This window comes from Nematostella vectensis, chromosome 11 (genome assembly GCF_932526225.1).
Source record: "Nematostella vectensis chromosome 11, jaNemVect1.1, whole genome shotgun sequence".
NCBI classification, from domain to species: Eukaryota; Metazoa; Cnidaria; class Anthozoa; order Actiniaria; family Edwardsiidae; genus Nematostella; species Nematostella vectensis.
Window position 1 is genome coordinate 14,872,443 of NC_064044.1, and position 19,203 is coordinate 14,891,645.

Below are 19,203 nucleotides of genomic sequence, written 5' to 3' on the forward strand. Positions count from 1 at the left end.
TCCAGACTTAGTCTGCTCGGGCTTAAATATGATAAATTTTGTACAAAAAAATAAAAAGTGCGCAAAATGTCAAACAAAGAAGGACTGCTCTTCCTCGCCATTGTTTTTGCGCAATAATCAAAACTTTATCTAATTATAAAAGTAAGTACTTCTAGATTTAAAAAAATGCATTTTTCCCATACCGGGAGTCGACCCCTGGCAGTCTGGGTGAAAACCAGAAATCCTAACCGCTAGACCATATGGGATATCTGCTCACCTTAGGAAATGTTTTCTTGATTAAATACAGCGCGAAGAATACTATTATGATACGATGATGTTTTCTCCATAAATTTATCAAGCTCATATTTGTACCATTCTTTACAAACATGTCTGCCGTGTCTTGACTGTGAAAGAGCCACAGTCAACAAAAATGGTTTAAAGAAATGCCGAAACCCGGAAATAATCAGAGTTCCTACAAACTCTATGGATTGAACCAGGGACCTTCAGATCTTCAGGCTGACGCTCTCCCAACTGAGCTATTTTGGCAAGTTCATGTCCAGACTTCGTCTACTCGGGCTTAAATATGATGAATTTTGTATGAAAAACTAAAAAGTGCGCAAAATGTCAAACAAAGAAGGACTGCTCTTCTTCGCCATTGTTTTTGCGCAATAATCAAAACTTTTTCTAATTATAAAAGTAAGACCTTCTAGATTTAAAAAAATGCATTTTTCCCATACAGGGAGTCGAACCCGGGCCGTCTGGGTGAAAACCAGAAATCCTAAGCGCTAGACCATATGGGATATCTGCTCAACTTAGGAAATGTTTTCTCGCTTATTAACAGCGCGAAGAATAGTATCATGATACGATGATGTTTTCTCCATAAATTTATTAAGCTCATATATGTGCCACACTTTACAAACATGTCTGCCGTGTCTTGACTGTGAAAGAGCTCCAGTTAACAAAAATGGTTTAAAAAAATGCCGAAACCCGGGATTTTTCAGAGTTCCTATAAACTCTCCGGATTGAACCAGGGACCTTCGGATCTTCAGTCTGACGCTCTCCCAACTGAGCTATTTCGGCACGTTCTTGTCCAGAATTAGTCTGCTCGGGCTTAAATATAAAGAATTTTGTATGAAAAAATAAAAAGTGCCAAAATGGCATCCAAAGAAGGACTGCTCTTCCTCGCAATTGTTTTTGCGCAATAATCAAATCTTTATCTAATTATAAAAGTAAGAACTTCTAGATTTAAAAAAATGCATTTTTTCCCATACCGGGAGTCGAACCCTGGCAGTCTGGGTGAAAAGCAGAAATCCTAACCGCTAGACCATATGGGATATCTGCTCACCTTAGGAAATGTTTTCTTGATTAAATACAGCGCGAAGAATAGTATTATGATACGATGATGTTTTCTCCATAAATTTATCAAGCTCATATTTGTACCATTCTTTACAAACATGTCTGCCGTGTCTTGACTGTGAAAGAGCTCCAGTCAACAAAAATGGTTTAAAAAATTGCCGAAACCCGGGAATGTTCAGAGTTCCTACAAACTCTCCGGATTGAACCAGGGACCTTCAGATCTTCAGTCTGACGCTCTCCCTACTGCGCTTTTTCGGCACGTTCATGTCCAGACTTAGTCTGCTCGGGCTTAAATATGATGAATTTTGAATAAAAAAATAAAAAGTGGGCAAAATGGCAACCAAAGAGGGACTGCTCTTCTTCGCCATTGTTTTTGCGCAATAATCAAAACTTTATCTAAATATAAAAGTAAGAACTTCTAGATTTAAAAAAATGCATTTTTTCCCATACCGGGAGTCGAACCCTGGCAGTCTGGGTGAAAAGCAGAAATCCTAACCGCTAGACCATATGGGATATCTGCTCACCTTAGGAAATGTTTTCTTGATTAAATACAGCGCGAAGAATAGTATTATGATACGATGATGTTTTCTCCATAAATTTATCAAGCTCATATTTGTACCATTCTTTACAAACATGTCTGCCGTGTCTTGACTGTGAAAGAGCTCCAGTCAACAAAAATGGTTTAAAAAATTGCCGAAACCCGGGAATGTTCAGAGTTCCTACAAACTCTTCGGATTGAACCAGGGACTATCAGATCTTCAGTCTGACGCTCTCCCAACTGAGCTATTTCGGCAAGTTCACGTCCAGACTTCGTCTGCTCGGGCTTAAATATTATGAATTTTGTATGAAAAAATAAAAAGTGCGCAAAATGTCAAACAAAGAAGGACTGCTCTTCTTCGCCATTGTTTTTGCGCAATAATCAAAACTTTTTCTAATTATAAAAGTAAGACCTTCTAGATTTAAAAAAGGAATTTTTTCCATACCGGGAGTCGAACCCTGGCCTTCTGGGTGAAAACCAGAAATCCTAACCGCTATACCATATGGGATATCTGCTCACCTTAGGAAATGTTTTCTTGATTAAATACAGCGCGAAGAATAGTATCATGATACGATGATGTTTTCTCCATAAATTTATCAAGCTCATATTTGTGCCATTCTTTACAAACATGTCTACCGTGTCTTGACTGTGAAAGAGCTCCAGTCAACAAAAATGGTTTAAAGAATTGCCAAAAACCGGGACTTTTCAGAGTTCCCACAAACTCTCTGGATTGAACCAGGGACCTTCTGATCTTCAGTCTGACGCTCTCCCAACTGAGCTATTTCGGCACGTTCATGTCCAGACTTAGTCTGCTCGGGCTTAAATATGATGAATTTTGAATGAAAAAATAAAAAGGGCCAAAATGGCAACCAAAGAAGGACTGCTCTTCTTCGCCATTGTTTTTGCGCAATAGTCGAAACTTTTTCTAATTAAATAGGTAAGAACTTCTAGATTAAAATAAAAGAGATTTTCCTTACCGGGAGTCGAACTCTGGCAGTCTGGGTGAAAACCAGAAATCCTAACCGCTAGACCATATGGGATATCTGCTTAACTTAGGAAATCGTTTCTTGCTTATTAACAGCGCGAAAAATAGTATCATGATACGATGAGGTTTTCTCCATAAATTTATCAAGCTCATATTTGTGCCATACTTTAAAAACATGTCTGCCGTGTCTTGACTGTCAAAGAGCTCCAGTCAACAAAAATGGTTTAAAAATATGCCGAAACCCGGGATTTTTCAGAGTTCCTACAAACTCTCCGGATTGAACCAGGGACCTTCAGATCTTCAGTCTGACGCTCTCCCTACTGCGCTTTTTCGGCACGTTCATGTCCAGACTTAGTCTGCTCGGGCTTAAATATGATAAATTTTGTACAAAAAAATAAAAAGTGCGCAAAATGTCAAACAAAGAAGGACTGCTCTTCCTCGCCATTGTTTTTGCGCAATAATCAAAACTTTATCTAATTATAAAAGTAAGTACTTCTAGATTTAAAAAAATGCATTTTTCCCATACCGGGAGTCGACCCCTGGCAGTCTGGGTGAAAACCAGAAATCCTAACCGCTAGACCATATGGGATATCTGCTCACCTTAGGAAATGTTTTCTTGATTAAATACAGCGCGAAGAATACTATTATGATACGATGATGTTTTCTCCATAAATTTATCAAGCTCATATTTGTACCATTCTTTACAAACATGTCTGCCGTGTCTTGACTGTGAAAGAGCCACAGTCAACAAAAATGGTTTAAAGAAATGCCGAAACCCGGAAATAATCAGAGTTCCTACAAACTCTATGGATTGAACCAGGGACCTTCAGATCTTCAGGCTGACGCTCTCCCAACTGAGCTATTTTGGCAAGTTCATGTCCAGACTTCGTCTACTCGGGCTTAAATATGATGAATTTTGTATGAAAAACTAAAAAGTGCGCAAAATGTCAAACAAAGAAGGACTGCTCTTCTTCGCCATTGTTTTTGCGCAATAATCAAAACTTTTTCTAATTATAAAAGTAAGACCTTCTAGATTTAAAAAAATGCATTTTTCCCATACAGGGAGTCGAACAAGGGCCGTCTGGGTGAAAACCAGAAATCCTAAGCGCTAGACCATATGGGATATCTGCTCAACTTAGGAAATGTTTTCTCGCTTATTAACAGCGCGAAGAATAGTATCATGATACGATGATGTTTTCTCCATAAATTCATTAAGCTCATATATGTGCCACACTTTACAAACATGTCTGCCGTGTCTTGACTGTGAAAGAGCTCCAGTTAACAAAAATGGTTTAAAAAAATGCCGAAACCCGGGATTTTTCAGAGTTCCTACAAACTCTCCGGATTGAACCAGGGACCTTCGGATCTTCAGTCTGACGCTCTCCCAACTGAGCTATTTCGGCACGTTCTTGTCCAGAATTAGTCTGCTCGGGCTTAAATATAAAGAATTTTGTATGAAAAAATAAAAAGTGCCAAAATGGCATCCAAAGAAGGACTGCTCTTCCTCGCAATTGTTTTTGCGCAATAATCAAATCTTTATCTAATTATAAAAGTAAGACCTTCTAGATTTAAAAAAATGTATTTTTTCCCATACCGGGAGTCGAACCCGGGCCATCTGGGTGAAAACCAGAAATCCTAACCGCTAGACCACATGGGATATCTGCTCACCTTAGGAATTGTTTTCTTGATTAAATACAGCGCGAAGAATAGTATTATGATACGATGATGTTTTCTCCATAAATTTATCAAGCTCATATTTGTACCATTCTTTACAAACATGTCTGCCGTGTCTTGACTGTGAAAGAGCTACAGTCAACAATAATGGTTTAACAAATATAAAAAGTGCGCAAAATGTCAACCTATGAAGGATTGCTTTTAGTCGCCATTGTTTTTTCGCAATTATCAAAACTTTATCTGATTTTAAAAATAAGACCTTCTAGATTTAAAAAAATGCATTTGTCCCATACCGGAAGTTGAACCTGTCTGGGTGAAAACCACACATCCTAACCGATAGACCATATGGGATATCTGCTCACCTTAGGTAATGTTTTCTTGATTAATAAAAGCGGGAAGAATAGTATCATGATACGGTGATGTTTTCTTCATAAATTTATCAAACTCATAATTGTGCCATACTTTAAAAACATGTAAGCCGTGTCTTAACTGTGAAAGAGCACGACTCAACAAATATGGTTTAAAAAATGCCGAAACCCGGGATTGTTCAGAGTTCCTACAAACTATCTGTATTAAACCAGGGACCTTTAGATCTTTAGTCTGACGCTCTCCCGACTGAGCTATTTCGGCACGTTCATGTTTTCTCCATAAATTTATCAAACTCATATTTGTGCCATACTTTACAAACATGTGAGTCGTGTCTTTACTGTGAAAGAGCTCGAGTCAACAAAAATGGTTTAAAAAAATGCCGAAACCCGGGATTGTTCAGAGTTCCTACAAAGTCTACGGATTGAATCAGGAACATTCAGATCTTCAGTCTGACGCTATCCAAACTGAGCTATTTCGGCACGTTCAAGTCCAGCAACAGTCTCATCGGGTTTAAGTATGACGAATTTTAAATGGCAAAATAAAAGGTGCGCCTAATGCCAACCAAAGAAGCACTGCTCTTCCTCGCCATTATTTTTGCGCAATAATCAACACTTTATCTAATTATAAAAGTAATACCTTCTAGATTTAAAAAAATGCATTTTTCCCATACCGGGAGTCGAACCCGGGCAGTCTTGGTGAAAACCAGAAATCCTAACCGCTAGACCATATGGGATATCTGCTTACCTTAGGAAATGTTTTCTTGATTAAATACAGCGCGAAGAATAGTATCATGATACGATTATGTTACCTCTAATAAATTTATCAAACTCATATATGTGCAATACTTCACAAACATGTCTGCATGTGTCTTGACTGTGAAAGAGCTCCAGGCAACAAAAATGGTTTAAAAAAATACCGAAACCCGTGATTGTTCAGAGTTACTACAAACTCACCGGATTGAACCGGGGACCTTCGGATCTTTAGTCTGACGCTCTCCCAATTGAGCTATTTCGGCACGTTCATGTCTAGCCTTAGTCTGCTCGGGCTTAAATATGATGAATTTTGAATGAAAAAAAAAATGTGCGCAAAATGGCAACCAAAAAAGGACTGCTATTCCTCGCCATTGGTTTTGCGCAATAATCAAAACTTTATCTAATTATAAAAGTAAGACCTAGATTTAAAAAAAATGCATTTTTCCCATATCGGGAGTAGAACCCGGGCAGTCTGAGTAAAAACCAGAAATCCTAACCGCTAGACCATATGGGATATCTGCTCACTTTAGGAAATGTTTTCTTGACTAAATACAGCGCAAAGAATAGTATTATGATTCGATGATGTTTTCTCCATAAATTTATCAAGCTCATATTTGTGCCATACTTAACAAACATGTCTGCCGTGTCTTGACTGTGAAAGAGCTCCAGTAAAAAAAAAATGGTTTAAAAAATGCCGAAACCCGGGATTTTTCAGAGTAACTACAAACTCTCCGGATTGAACCAGGGACCTTCAGATCTTCAGTCTGACGCTCTCCCAACTGAGCTATTTCTGCACGTTCATGTCCAGACATAGTCTGCTCGGGCTTAAATATGATGAATTTTGAATGAGAAAATTTTTTTTATAAAAGTCAGACCTTCTAGATTTAAAAAAATGCATTTTTCCCATACCGGGAGTCGAAACCGGGCAGTCTGGGTGAAAACCAGAAATCCTAACCGCTAGACCATATGGGATATCTGCTCACCTTAGGAAATGTTTTCTTGATTAAATACAGGGCGAAGAATAGTATCATAAACATATATCATATAACATGTATCATGAATATATACGAATTTCTAGATTTAAAAAAAAATGCATTTTTCTTATACCAGGAGTAGAAACCGGGCAGTCTGGGTGAAAACCAGAAATCCTAACCGCTAGACCATATGGGATATCTGTTCACCTTAGGTAATGTTTTCTTTCTTATTAACAGCGCGAATAATAGTATCATGATACGATGATGTTTTCTCCATAAATTCATCAAACTCATATTTGTGCCATACTTTACAAACATGTAAGCCGTGTCTTGACAGTGAAAGAGCTCCAGTTAACAAAAATGGTTTAAAAAAATGCCTAAAACCGCGATTTTTCAGAGTTCCTACAAACTCTCCGGGTTGAACCAGGGACCTTCAGATCTTCAGTCTGACGCTCTCTCAACTGAGTTTTTTCGGCACGTTCATGTTCAGCATTAGTCTGCTCGGGCGTAAATATGATGAATTTTGTATGAAAAAATAAAAAGTGCGCAAAATGGCAACCAAAGAAGGACTGCTCTTCCTCGCCATTGTTTTTTCGCAATAATCAAAACTTTATCTAATTATAAAAGTAAGAACTTCTAGATTTAAAAAAATGCATTTTTTCCCATACCGGTAGTAGAACCCGGGCAGTCTGAGTAAAAACCAGAAATCCTAACCGCTAGACCATATGGGATATCTGCTCACTTTAGGAAATGTTTTCTTGACTAAATACAGCGCAAAGAATAGTATTATGATTCGATGATGTTTTCTCCATAAATTTATCAAGCTCATATTTGTGCCATACTTAACAAACATGTCTGCCGTGTCTTGACTGTGAAAGAGCTCCAGTCAAAAAAAAATGGTTTAAAAAATGCCGAAACCCGGGATTTTTCAGAGTAACTACAAACTCTCCGGATTGAACCAGGGACCTTCAGATCTTCAGTCTGACGCTCTCCCAACTGAGCTATTTCTGCACGTTCATGTCCAGACATAGTCTGCTCGGGCTTAAATATGATGAATTTTGAATGAGAAAATTTTTTTTATAAAAGTCAGACCTTCTAGATTTAAAAAAATGCATTTTTCCCATACCGGGAGTCGAAACCGGGCAGTCTGGGTGAAAACCAGAAATCCTAACCGCTAGACCATATGGGATATCTGCTCACCTTAGGAAATGTTTTCTTGATTAAATACAGGGCGAAGAATAGTATCATAAACATATATCATATAACATGTATCATGAATATATACGAATTTCTAGATTTAAAAAAAAATGCATTTTTCTTATACCAGGAGTAGAAACCGGGCAGTCTGGGTGAAAACCAGAAATCCTAACCGCTAGACCATATGGGATATCTGTTCACCTTAGGTAATGTTTTCTTTCTTATTAACAGCGCGAATAATAGTATCATGATACGATGATGTTTTCTCCATAAATTCATCAAACTCATATTTGTGCCATACTTTACAAACATGTAAGCCGTGTCTTGACAGTGAAAGAGCTCCAGTTAACAAAAATGGTTTAAAAAAATGCCTAAAACCGCGATTTTTCAGAGTTCCTACAAACTCTCCGGGTTGAACCAGGGACCTTCAGATCTTCAGTCTGACGCTCTCTCAACTGAGTTTTTTCGGCACGTTCATGTTCAGCATTAGTCTGCTCGGGCGTAAATATGATGAATTTTGTATGAAAAAATAAAAAGTGCGCAAAATGGCAACCAAAGAAGGACTGCTCTTCCTCGCCATTGTTTTTTCGCAATAATCAAAACTTTATCTAATTATAAAAGTAAGAACTTCTAGATTTAAAAAAATGCATTTTTTCCCATACCGGTAGTAGAACCCTGGCAGTCTGGGTGAAAACCAGAAATCCTAACCGCTAGACCATATGGGATATCTGCTCACCTTAGGAAATGTTTTCTTGATTAAACACAGCGCGAAGAATAGTATTAAGATACGATGATGTTTTCTCCATAAATTTATCAAGCTCATATTTGTACGATTCTTTACAAACATGTCTGCCGTGTCTTGACTGTGAAAGAGCTACAGTCAACAAAAATGGTTTAAAGAAATGCCGAAAAACGGGGATGTTCAGAGTTCCTACAAACTCTCCTGATTGAACCAGGGACCTTCAGATCTTCAGTCGGACGCTCTCCCAACTGAGATATTTCGGCACGTTCATGTCCAGACTTCGTCTGCTCGGGCTTAAATATGATGAATTTTGTATGAAAAACTAAAAAGTGCGCAAAATGTCAAACAAAGAAGGACTTCTCTTCTTCGCCATTGTTTTTGCGCAATAATCAAAACTTTATCTAATTATAAAAGTAAGACATTCTAGATTTAAAAAAATGCGTTTTTCCCATACCGGGAGTAGAACCCGGGCCGTCTGGTTGAAAACCAGAAATCCTAACCGCTAGACCATATGGGATATCTGCTCACCTTACGAAATGTTTTCTTGATTAAATACAGGGCGAAGAATAGTATCATAAACATATATCATATAACATGTATCATGAATATATACGAATTTCTAGATTTAAAAAAATGCGTTTTTCCCATACCGGGAGTCGAACCCGGGCCGTCTGGGTGAAAACCAGAAATCCTAACCGGTAGACCATATGTGATATATATCTGCTCACCTTAGGAAATGTTTTCTTGATTAAATACATTGCGAAGAATAGTATTATGATACGATGATGTTTTCTCCATAAGTTTATCAAGCTCATATTTGTGCCATTCTTTACAAACATGTCTGCCGTGTCTTGACTGTGAAAGAGCTCCAGTTAACAAAAATGGTTTAAAAAATGCCGAAACCCGGGATTTTTCATAATTATTACAAACTCTCCGGATTGAACCAGGGACCTTCAGATCTTCAGTCTGATGCTCTCACAACTGAGCTATTTCGGTTGTTCATGTCCAGACTTAGTCTGCTCGGGCTTAAATATGATGAATTTTGAATGCAAAAACATTTTGCGCAAAATGGCAACCAAAGAAGCACTGCTCTTCCTCGCCATTGTTTTTGCGCAATAATCAACACTTTATCTAATTATAAAAGTAATACCTTCTAGATTTAAAAAAATGCATTTTTCCCATACCGGGAGTCGAACCCGGGCAGTCTTGGTGAAAACCAGAAATCCTAACCGCTAGACCATATGGGATATCTGCTTACCTTAGGAAATGTTTTCTTGACTAAATACAGCGCGAAGAATAGTATTATGATTCGATGATGTTTTCTCCATAAATTTATCAAGCTCATATTTGTGCCATACTTAACAAACATGTCTGCCGTGTCTTGACTGTGAAAGAGCTCCAGTCAACAAAAATGGTTTAAAAAAATGCCGAAAACCGCGATTTTTCAGAGTTCCTACAAACTCTCCGGGTTGAACCAGGGACCTTCAGATCTTCAGTCTGACGCTCTCTCAACTGAGTTTTTTCGGCACGTTCATGTTCAGCATTAGTCTGCTCGGGCGTAAATATGATGAATTTTGTATGAAAAAATAAAAAGTGCGCAAAATGGCAACCAAAGAAGGACTGCTCTTCCTCGCCATTGTTTTTTCGCAATAATCAAAACTTTATCTAATTATAAAAGTAAGAACTTCTAGATTTAAAAAAATGCATTTTTTCCCATACCGGTAGTAGAACCCTGGCAGTCTGGGTGAAAAACAGAAATCCTAACCGCTAGACCATATCGGATATCTGCTCACCTTAGGAAATGTTTTCTTGATTAAACACAGCGCGAAGAATAGTATTAAGATACGATGATGTTTTCTCCATAAATTTATCAAGCTCATATTTGTACGATTCTTTACAAACATGTCTGCCGTGTCTTGACTGTGAAAGAGCTACAGTCAACAAAAATGGTTTAAAGAAATGCCGAAAAACGGGGATGTTCAGAGTTCCTACAAACTCTCCGGATTGAACCAGGGACCTTCAGATCTTCAGTCGGACGCTCTCCAAACTGAGATATTTCGGCACGTTCATGTCCAGACTTCGTCTGCGCGGGCTTAAATATGATGAATTTTGTATGAAAAACTAAAACGTGCGCAAAATGTCAAACAAAGAAGGACTGCTCTTCTTCGCCATTTTTTTTGCGCAATAATCAAAACTTTATCTAATTATAAAAGTAAGACCTTCTAGATTTAAAAAAATGCGTTTTTCCCATACCGGGAGTCGAACCCGGTCCGTCTGGGTGAAAACCAGAAATCCTAACCAGTAGACCATATGGGATATATATCTGCTCACCTTAGGAAATGTTTTCTTGATTAAATACATTGCGAAGAATAGTATTATGATACGATGATGTTTTCTCCATAAATTTATCAAGCTCATATTTGTGCCATTCTTTACAAACATGTCTGCCGTGTCTTGACTGTGAAAGAGCTCCAGTTAACAAAAATGGTTTAAAAAATGCCGAAACCCGGGATTTTTCATAATTATTACAAACTCTCCGGATTGAACCAGGGACCTTCAGATCTTCAGTCTGATGCTCTCACAACTGAGCTATTTCGGTTGTTCATGTCCAGACTTAGTCTGCTCGGGCTTAAATATGATGAATTTTGAATGCAAAAAAAATTTGCGCAAAATGGCAACCAAAGAAGGACTGCTCTTCCTCGCCATTGTTTTTGCGCAATAATCAAAACTTTATCTAATTATAAAAGTAAGACCTTCTAGATTTAAAAAAGGAATTTTTCCCATACCGGGAGTCGAACCCTGGCCTTCTGGGTGAAAACCAGAAATCCTAACCGCTATACCATATGGGATATCTGCTCACCTTAGGAAATGTTTTCTTGATTAAATACAGCGCGAAGAATAGTATCATGATACGATGATGTTTTCTCCATAAATTTATCAAGCTTATATTTGTGCCATTCTTTACAAACATGTCTACCGTGTCTTGACTGTGAAAGAGCTCCAGTCAACAAAAATGGTTTAAAGAATTGCCGAAAACCGGGACTTTTCAGAGTTCCCACAAACTCTCTGGATTGAACCAGGGACCTTCTGATCTTCAGTCTGACGCTCTCCCAACAGAGCTATTTCGGCACGCTCATGTCCAGACTTAGTCTGCTCGGGCTTAAATATGATGAATTTTGAATGAAAAAATAAAAAGTTCCAAAATGGCAACCAAAGAAGGACTGCTCTTCCTCGACATTTTTTGCGCAATAATCAAAACTTTGTTTTTGCGCAATAGTCGAAACTTTTTCTAATTAAATAGGTAAGAACTTCTAGATTAAAATAAAAGAGATTTTCCTTACCGGGAGTCGAACTCTGGCAGTCTGGGTGAAAACCAGAAATCCTAACCGCTAGACCATATGTTATATCTGCTTAACTTAGGAAATCGTTTCTTGCTTATTAACAGCGCGAAAAATAGTATCATGATACGATGAGGTTTTCTCCATAAATGTATCAAGCTCATATTTGTGCCATACTTTAAAAACATGTCTGCCGTGTCTTGACTGTCAAAGAGCTCCAGTCAACAAAAATGGTTTAAAAATATGCCGAAACCCGGGATTTTTCAGAGTTCCTACAAACTCTCCGGATTGAACCAGGGACCTTCAGATCTTCAGTCTGACGCTCTCCCTACTGCGCTTTTTCGGCACGTTCATGTCCAGACTTAGTCTGCTCGGGCTTAAATATGATGAATTTTGTATGAAAAAATAAAAAGTGCGCAAAATGTCAAACAAAGAAGGACTGCTCTTCTCCGCCATTGTTTTTGCGCAATAATTAAAACTTTATCTAATTATAAAAGTAAGACCTTCTAGATTTAAAAAAATGCATTTTTCCCATACCGGGAGTCGAACCCGTACCGTCTGGGTGAAAACCAGAAATCCTAACCGCTAGTCCATATGGGATATCTGCTCACCTTAGGAAATGTTTTCTTGATTAAATACAGCGCGAAGAATAGTATTATGATACGATCATGTTTTCTCCATAAATTTATCAAGCTCATATTTGTGCCATACTTTACAAACATGTCTGCCGTGTCTTGATTGTGAAAGAGCTCAAGTTAACAAAAATGGTTTAAAAAAATGCCGAAACCCGGGATTTTTCAGAGTTGCTACAATTTCTCCGGATTGAACCAGGGACCTTCAGATCTTCTGTCTGACGCTCTCCCAACTGAGCTATTTCGGCACGTTTATGTCCAGACTTAGTCTGCTCGGGCTTAAATATGATGAATTTTGAATAAAAAAAAAAAAAAGTGGGCAAAATGGCAACCAAAGAAGGACTGCTCTTCTTCGCCATTGTTTTTGCGCAATAATCAAAACTTTATCTAAATATAAAAGTAAGAACTTCTAGATTTCAAAAAATGCATTTTTTCCCATACCGGGAGTCGAACCCTGGCAGTCTGGGTGAAAAGCAGAAATCCTAACCGCTAGACCATATGGGATATCTGCTCACCTTAGGAAATGTTTTCTTGATTAAATACAGCGCAAAGAATAGTATTATGATACGATGATGTTTTCTCCATAAATTTATCAAGCTCATATTTGTACGATTCTTTACAAACATGTCTGCCGTGTCTTGACTGTGAAAGAGCTCCAGTCAACAAAAATGGTTTAAAAAATTGCCGAAACCCGGGAATGTTCAGAGTTCCTACAAACTCTCCGGATTGAACCAGGGACCTTCAGATCTTCAGTCTGACGCTCTCCCAACTGAGCTATTTCGGCAAGTTCACGTCCAGACTTCGTCTGCTTGGGCTTAAATATGATGAATTTTGTATGAAAAACAAAAAAGTGCGCAAAATGTCAAACAAAGAAGGACTGCTCTTCTTCGTCATTGTTTTTGCGCAATAATCAAAACTTTTTCTAATTATAAAAGTAAGACCTTCTAGATTAAAAAAAATGCATTTTTCCCATACCTTGAGTAGAACCCGGGCCGTCTGGGTGAAAACCAGAAATCCTAACCGCTAGACCATATGGGATATCTGCTCAACTTAGGAAATGTTTTCTTGCTTATTAACAGCGCGAAGAATAGTATCATGATACGATGATGTTTTCTCCATAAATTTATTAAGCTCATATATGTGCCATACTTTACAAACATGTCTGCCGTGTCTTGACTGTGAAAGAGCTCCAGTTAACAAAAATGGTTTAAAAAAATGCCGAAACCCGGGATTTTTCAGAGTTCCTACAAACTCTCCGGATTGAACCAGGGACCTTCAGATCTTCAGTCTGACGCTCTCCCAACTGAGCTATTTCGGCACGTTCATGTCCACACTTAGTCTGCTCGGGCTTAAATATGATGAATTTTGAATGAAAAAATAAAAAGTGCCAAAATGGCAACCAAAAAAAGACTGCTCTTCCTCGCCATTGTTTTTTGCGCAATATTCAAAACTTTGTTTTTGCGCAATAGTCGAAACTTTATCTAATTAAATCGGTAAGAACTTTTAGATTAAAATAAAAGAGATTTTCCCGTACCGGGAGTCGAACCCTGGCAGTCTGGGTGAAAACCAGAAATCCTAACCGCTAGACCATATGGGATATCTGCTCACCTTAGGAAATGTTTTCTTGATTAAATACAGCGCGAAGAATAGTATTAAGATACGATGATGTTTTCTCCATAAATTTATCAAGCTCATTTTTGTACGATTCTTTACAAACATGCCTGAAGTGTCTTGACTGTGAAAGAGCTACAGTCAACAAAAATGGTTTAAAGAAATGCCGAAAAACGGGGATGTTCAGAGTTCCTACAAACTCTCCGGATTGAACAACGGACCTTCAGATCTTCAGTCTGACGCTCTCCCTACTGCGCTTTTTCGGCACGTTCATGTCCAGACTTAGTCTGCTCGAGCTTAAATATGATGAATTTTGAATGAAAAAATTAAAAAGTGCCAAAATGGCAACCAAAGAAGGATTGCTCTTCCTCGCCATTGTTTTTGCGCCATAATCAAAACTTTGTTTTTGCGAAATAGTCGAGACTTTATCTAATTAAATCGGTAAGAACTTCTAGATTAAAATAAAAGAGATTTTGCCATACCGGGAGTCGAACCCGGGCCGTCTGGGTGAAAACCAGAAATTCTAACCGCTAGACCATATGTGTTACCTGCTCACCTTAGGAAATGTTTTCTTGATTAAATACAGCGCGGAGAATAGTATTATGATACGATGATGTTTTCTCCATAAATTTATCAAGCTCATATTTGTGCCATTCTTTACAAACATGTCTGCCGTGTCTTGACAGTGAAAGAGCTTCAGTTAACAAAAATGGTTTAAAAAAATGCCGGAACCCGGGATTTTTCAGAGTTGCTACAAACTCTCCGGATTGAACCAAGGACCCTAAGATATTCAGTCTGACGCTCTCCCAACTGAGCTATTTCGGCACGTTTATGTCCAGACTTAGTCTGCTCGGGCTTAAATATGATGAATTTTGTATGAAAAAATAAAAAGTGCGCAAAATGGCTACCAAAGAAGGACTGCTCTTCCTCGCCATTGTTTTTGCACAATAATCAAAACTTTATCTAATCATAAAAGTAAGAACTTCTAGATTTAAAAAAATGCCTTTTTTCCCATACCGGGAGTCGATCCCTGGCAGTCTGGGTGAAAAGCAGAAATCCTAACCGCTAGACCATATGGGATATCTGCTCACCTTAGGAAATGTTTTCTTGATTAAATACAGCGCGAAGAATAGTATTATAATACGATGATGTTTTCTCCATAAATTTATCAAGCTCATATTTGTACCATTCTTTACAAACATGTCTGCCGTGTCTTGACTGTGAAAGAGCTCCAGTCAGCAAAAATGGTTTAAAAAAACGCCTAAACCCGGGATTTTTCAGAGTTCCTACAAACTCTCCGGATTGAACCAGGGACCTTCAGATCTTCAGTCTGAAGCTCTCCCAACTGCGCTATTTCGGCACGTTCATGTTCAGCCTTAGTCTGCTCGAGCTTAAATATGATGAATTTTGAATGAAAAAATTAAAAAGTGCCAAAATGGCAACCAAAGAAGGACTGCTCTTCCTCGCCATTGTTTTTGCGCAATAATCAAAACTTTGTTTTTGCGAAATAGTCGAGACTTTATCTAATTAAATCGGTAAGAACTTCTAGATTAAAATAAAAGAGATTTTGCCATACCGGGAGTAGAACCCGGGCCGTCTGGGTGAAAACCAGAAATTCTAACCGCTAGACCATATGGGTTACCTGCTCACCTTAGGAAATGTTTTTTTGATTAAATACAGCGCGAAGAATAGTATTATGATACGATGATGTTTTCTCCATAAATTTATCAAGCTCATATTTGTGCCATTCTTTACAAACATGTCTGCCGTGTCTTGACAGTGAAAGAGCTTCAGTTAACAAAAATGGTTTAAAAAAATGCCGGAACCCGGGATTTTTCAGAGTTGCTACAAACTCTCCGGATTGAACCAGGGACCCTAAGATATTCAGTCTGACGCTCTCCCAACTGAGCTATTTCGGCACGTTTATGTCCAGACTTAGTCTGCTCGGGCTTAAATATGATGAATTTTGTATGAAAAAATAAAAAGTGCGCAAAATGGCTACCAAAGAAGGACTGCTCTTCCTCGCCATTGTTTTTGCACAATAATCAAAACTTTATCTAATCATAAAAGTAAGAACTTCTAGATTTAAAAAAATGCATTTTTTCCCATACCGGGAGTCGATCCCTGGCAGTCTGGGTGAAAAGCAGAAATCCTAACCGCTAGACCATATGGGATATCTGCTCACCTTAGGAAATGTTTTCTTGATTAAATACAGCGCGAAGAATAGTATTATGATACGATGATGTTTTCTCCATAAATTTATCAAGCTCATATTTGTACCATTCTTTACAAACATGTCTGCCGTGTCTTGACTGTGAAAGAGCTCCAGTCAGCAAAAATGGTTTAAAAAAACGCCTAAACCCGGGATTTTTCAGAGTTCCTACAAACTCTCCGGATTGAACCAGGGACCTTCAGATCTTCAGTCTGAAGCTCTCCCAACTGCGCTATTTCGGCACGTTCATGTTCAGCCTTAGTCTGCTCGAGCTTAAATATGATTAATTTTGAATGAAAAAATTAAAAAGTGCCAAAATGGCAACCAAAGAAGGATTGCTCTTCCTCGCCATTGTTTTTGCGCAATAATCAAAACTTTGTTTTTGCGAAATAGTCGAGACTTTATCTAATTAAATCGGTAAGAACTTCTAGATTAAAATAAAAGAGATTTTGCCATACCGGGAGTCGAACCCGGGCCGTCTGGGTGAAAACCAGAAATTCTAACCGCTAGACCATATGGGTTACCTGCTCACCTTAGGAAATGTTTTCTTGATTAAATACAGCGCGAAGAATAGTATTATGATACGATGATGTTTTCTCCATAAATTTATCAAGCTCATATTTGTGCCATTCTTTACAAACATGTCTGCCGTGTCTTGACAGTGAAAGAGCTTCAGTTAACAAAAATGGTTTAAAAAAATGCCGGAACCCGGGATTTTTCAGAGTTGCTACAAACTCTCCGGATTGAACCAGGGACCCTAAGATATTCAGTCTGACGCTCTCCCAACTGAGCTATTTCGGCACGTTTATGTCCAGACTTAGTCTGCTCGGGCTTAAATATGATGAATTTTGTATAAAAAAAAATTAAAAGTGCGCAAAATGGCTACCAAAGAAGGACTGCTCTTCCTCGCCATTGTTTTTGCACAATAATCAAAACTTTATCTAATCATAAAAGTAAGAACTTCTAGATTTAAAAAAATGCATTTTTTCCCATACCGGGAGTCGATCCCTGGCAGTCTGGGTGAAAAGCAGAAATCCTAACCGCTAGACCATATGGGATATCTGCTCACCTTAGGAAATGTTTTCTTGATTAAATACAGCGCGAAGAATAGTATTATGATACGATGATGTTTTCTCCATAAATTTATCAAGATCATATTTGTACCATTCTTTACAAACATGTCTGCCGTGTCTTGACTGTAAAAGAGCTCCAGTCAGCAAAAATGGTTTAAAAAAACGCCTAAACCCGGGATTTTTCAGAGTTCCTACAAACTCTCCGGATTGAACCAGGGACCTTCAGATCTTCAGTCTGAAGCTCTCCCAACTGCGCTATTTCGGCACGTTAATGTTCAGCCTTAGTCTGCTCGGGCTTAAATATGATGAATTTTGTATGAAAAAACTAAAAAGTGCGCAAAATGGCTACCAAAGAAGGACTGCTCTTCCTCGCCATTGTTTTTGCGCAATAATCTAAACTTTATCTAATTATAAAAATAAGACCTTCTAGATTTAAAAAAATGCATTTTTCCCATACCGGGAGTCGAACCCGGGCCGTCTGGGTGAAAACCAGAAATCCTAACCGCTAGACAAATGGGATATCTGTTCACTTCAGGAAATGTTTTCTTGATTAAATACAGCGCGAAGAATAGTATTATGTTACGATGATGTTTTCTCCATAAATTTATCAAGCTCATATTTGTGCCATTCTTTACAAACATGTCTGCCGTGTCTTGACTGTGAAAGAGCTCCAGTTAACAAAAATGGTTTAAAAAAATCCCGAAACCCGGGATTTTTCAGAGTTCCTACAAACTCTCCAGATTGAACCAGTGACATTCAGATGTTCAGTCTGACGCTATCCCAACTGAGCTATTTTAACACGTTCTTGTTAAGACTTAGTCTGCTCGGGCTTAAATATGATGAATTTTGAATGAGAAATTTTTATAAAAGTCAGACCTTCTAGATTTAAAAAAATGCATTTTTCCCATAACGGGAGTCGAACCCGGGCAGTCTGTGTGAAAACCAGAAATCCTAACCGCTAGACCATATGGGATATCTGTTCACCTTAGGTATTGTTTTCTTTCTTATTAACAGCGCGAATAATAGTATCATGATACGATGATGTTTTCTCCATAAATTCATCAAACTCATATTTGTGCCATACTTTACAAACATGTAAGCCGTGTCTTGACAGTGAAAGAGCTCCAGTTAACAAAAATGGTTTAAAAAAATGCCGAAACCCGCGATTTTTCAGAGTTCCTACAAACTCTCCGGGTTGAACCAGGGACCTTCAGATCTTCAGTCTGACGCTCTCTCAACTGAGTTTTTTCGGCACGTTCATGTTCAGCATTAGTCTGCTCGGGCGTAAATATGATGAATTTTGTATGAAAAAATAAAAAGTGCGCAAAATGGCAACCAAAGAAGGAATGCTCTTCCTCGCCATTGTTTTTTCGCAATAATCAAAACTTTATCTAATTATAAAAGTAAGAACTTCTAGATTTAAAAAAATGCATTTTTTCCCATACCGGTAGTAGAACCCTGGCAGTCTGGGTGAAAACCAGAAATCCTAACCGCTAGACCATATGGGATATCTGCTCACCTTAGGAAATGTTTTCTTGATTAAATACAGCGCGAAGAATAGTATTAATATACGATGATGTTTTCTCCATAAATTTATCAAGCTCATATTTGTACGATTCTTTACAAACATGCCTGCCGTGTCTTGACTGTGAAAGAGCTACAGTCAACAAAAATGGTTTAAAGAAATGCCGAAAAACGGGGATGTTCAGAGTTCCTACAAACTCTCCGGATTGAACCACGGACCTTCAGATCTTCAGTCTGACGCTCTCCC

The 19,203-nt window shown here is 38.2% G+C and overlaps 23 non-coding genes across 23 annotated transcripts; all 23 read right to left on the minus strand.

Annotated features, from left to right (window-relative positions):
• Positions 1 to 423: 423 nt before the first annotated feature.
• Trnaf-gaa lies at positions 424 to 525 on the minus strand. The gene has a single exon. It is a non-coding gene; the product is annotated as a tRNA-Phe (tRNA).
• Positions 526 to 957: 432 nt separating this feature from the next.
• Positions 958 to 1,059, minus strand: Trnaf-gaa. Its single transcript has one exon. It is a non-coding gene; the product is annotated as a tRNA-Phe (tRNA).
• Positions 1,060 to 2,026: 967 nt separating this feature from the next.
• On the minus strand, positions 2,027 to 2,128 carry Trnaf-gaa. Its single transcript has one exon. It is a non-coding gene; the product is annotated as a tRNA-Phe (tRNA).
• A 181-nt stretch (positions 2,129 to 2,309) lies between these two features.
• Trnae-uuc lies at positions 2,310 to 2,381 on the minus strand. Its single transcript has one exon. It is a non-coding gene; the product is annotated as a tRNA-Glu (tRNA).
• A 1,244-nt stretch (positions 2,382 to 3,625) lies between these two features.
• Trnaf-gaa lies at positions 3,626 to 3,727 on the minus strand. The gene has a single exon. It is a non-coding gene; the product is annotated as a tRNA-Phe (tRNA).
• Positions 3,728 to 4,159: 432 nt separating this feature from the next.
• Trnaf-gaa lies at positions 4,160 to 4,261 on the minus strand. Its single transcript has one exon. It is a non-coding gene; the product is annotated as a tRNA-Phe (tRNA).
• Positions 4,262 to 4,443: 182 nt separating this feature from the next.
• Positions 4,444 to 4,515, minus strand: Trnae-uuc. The gene has a single exon. It is a non-coding gene; the product is annotated as a tRNA-Glu (tRNA).
• Positions 4,516 to 5,060: 545 nt separating this feature from the next.
• On the minus strand, positions 5,061 to 5,162 carry Trnaf-aaa. Its single transcript has one exon. It is a non-coding gene; the product is annotated as a tRNA-Phe (tRNA).
• Positions 5,163 to 6,345: 1,183 nt separating this feature from the next.
• Positions 6,346 to 6,447, minus strand: Trnaf-gaa. Its single transcript has one exon. It is a non-coding gene; the product is annotated as a tRNA-Phe (tRNA).
• Positions 6,448 to 6,553: 106 nt separating this feature from the next.
• Positions 6,554 to 6,625, minus strand: Trnae-uuc. The gene has a single exon. It is a non-coding gene; the product is annotated as a tRNA-Glu (tRNA).
• Positions 6,626 to 7,536: 911 nt separating this feature from the next.
• Trnaf-gaa lies at positions 7,537 to 7,638 on the minus strand. The gene has a single exon. It is a non-coding gene; the product is annotated as a tRNA-Phe (tRNA).
• A 106-nt stretch (positions 7,639 to 7,744) lies between these two features.
• Positions 7,745 to 7,816, minus strand: Trnae-uuc. Its single transcript has one exon. It is a non-coding gene; the product is annotated as a tRNA-Glu (tRNA).
• Positions 7,817 to 9,011: 1,195 nt separating this feature from the next.
• On the minus strand, positions 9,012 to 9,083 carry Trnae-uuc. The gene has a single exon. It is a non-coding gene; the product is annotated as a tRNA-Glu (tRNA).
• A 377-nt stretch (positions 9,084 to 9,460) lies between these two features.
• On the minus strand, positions 9,461 to 9,562 carry Trnaf-gaa. The gene has a single exon. It is a non-coding gene; the product is annotated as a tRNA-Phe (tRNA).
• A 1,248-nt stretch (positions 9,563 to 10,810) lies between these two features.
• Trnae-uuc lies at positions 10,811 to 10,882 on the minus strand. Its single transcript has one exon. It is a non-coding gene; the product is annotated as a tRNA-Glu (tRNA).
• Positions 10,883 to 11,063: 181 nt separating this feature from the next.
• Trnaf-gaa lies at positions 11,064 to 11,165 on the minus strand. Its single transcript has one exon. It is a non-coding gene; the product is annotated as a tRNA-Phe (tRNA).
• Positions 11,166 to 11,343: 178 nt separating this feature from the next.
• Positions 11,344 to 11,415, minus strand: Trnae-uuc. Its single transcript has one exon. It is a non-coding gene; the product is annotated as a tRNA-Glu (tRNA).
• A 1,267-nt stretch (positions 11,416 to 12,682) lies between these two features.
• On the minus strand, positions 12,683 to 12,784 carry Trnaf-gaa. Its single transcript has one exon. It is a non-coding gene; the product is annotated as a tRNA-Phe (tRNA).
• Positions 12,785 to 13,218: 434 nt separating this feature from the next.
• On the minus strand, positions 13,219 to 13,320 carry Trnaf-gaa. Its single transcript has one exon. It is a non-coding gene; the product is annotated as a tRNA-Phe (tRNA).
• A 432-nt stretch (positions 13,321 to 13,752) lies between these two features.
• On the minus strand, positions 13,753 to 13,854 carry Trnaf-gaa. Its single transcript has one exon. It is a non-coding gene; the product is annotated as a tRNA-Phe (tRNA).
• A 207-nt stretch (positions 13,855 to 14,061) lies between these two features.
• Positions 14,062 to 14,133, minus strand: Trnae-uuc. The gene has a single exon. It is a non-coding gene; the product is annotated as a tRNA-Glu (tRNA).
• Positions 14,134 to 15,964: 1,831 nt separating this feature from the next.
• Positions 15,965 to 16,066, minus strand: Trnaf-gaa. The gene has a single exon. It is a non-coding gene; the product is annotated as a tRNA-Phe (tRNA).
• A 992-nt stretch (positions 16,067 to 17,058) lies between these two features.
• On the minus strand, positions 17,059 to 17,160 carry Trnaf-gaa. Its single transcript has one exon. It is a non-coding gene; the product is annotated as a tRNA-Phe (tRNA).
• Between the last annotated feature and the right edge of the window lie 2,043 nt (positions 17,161 to 19,203).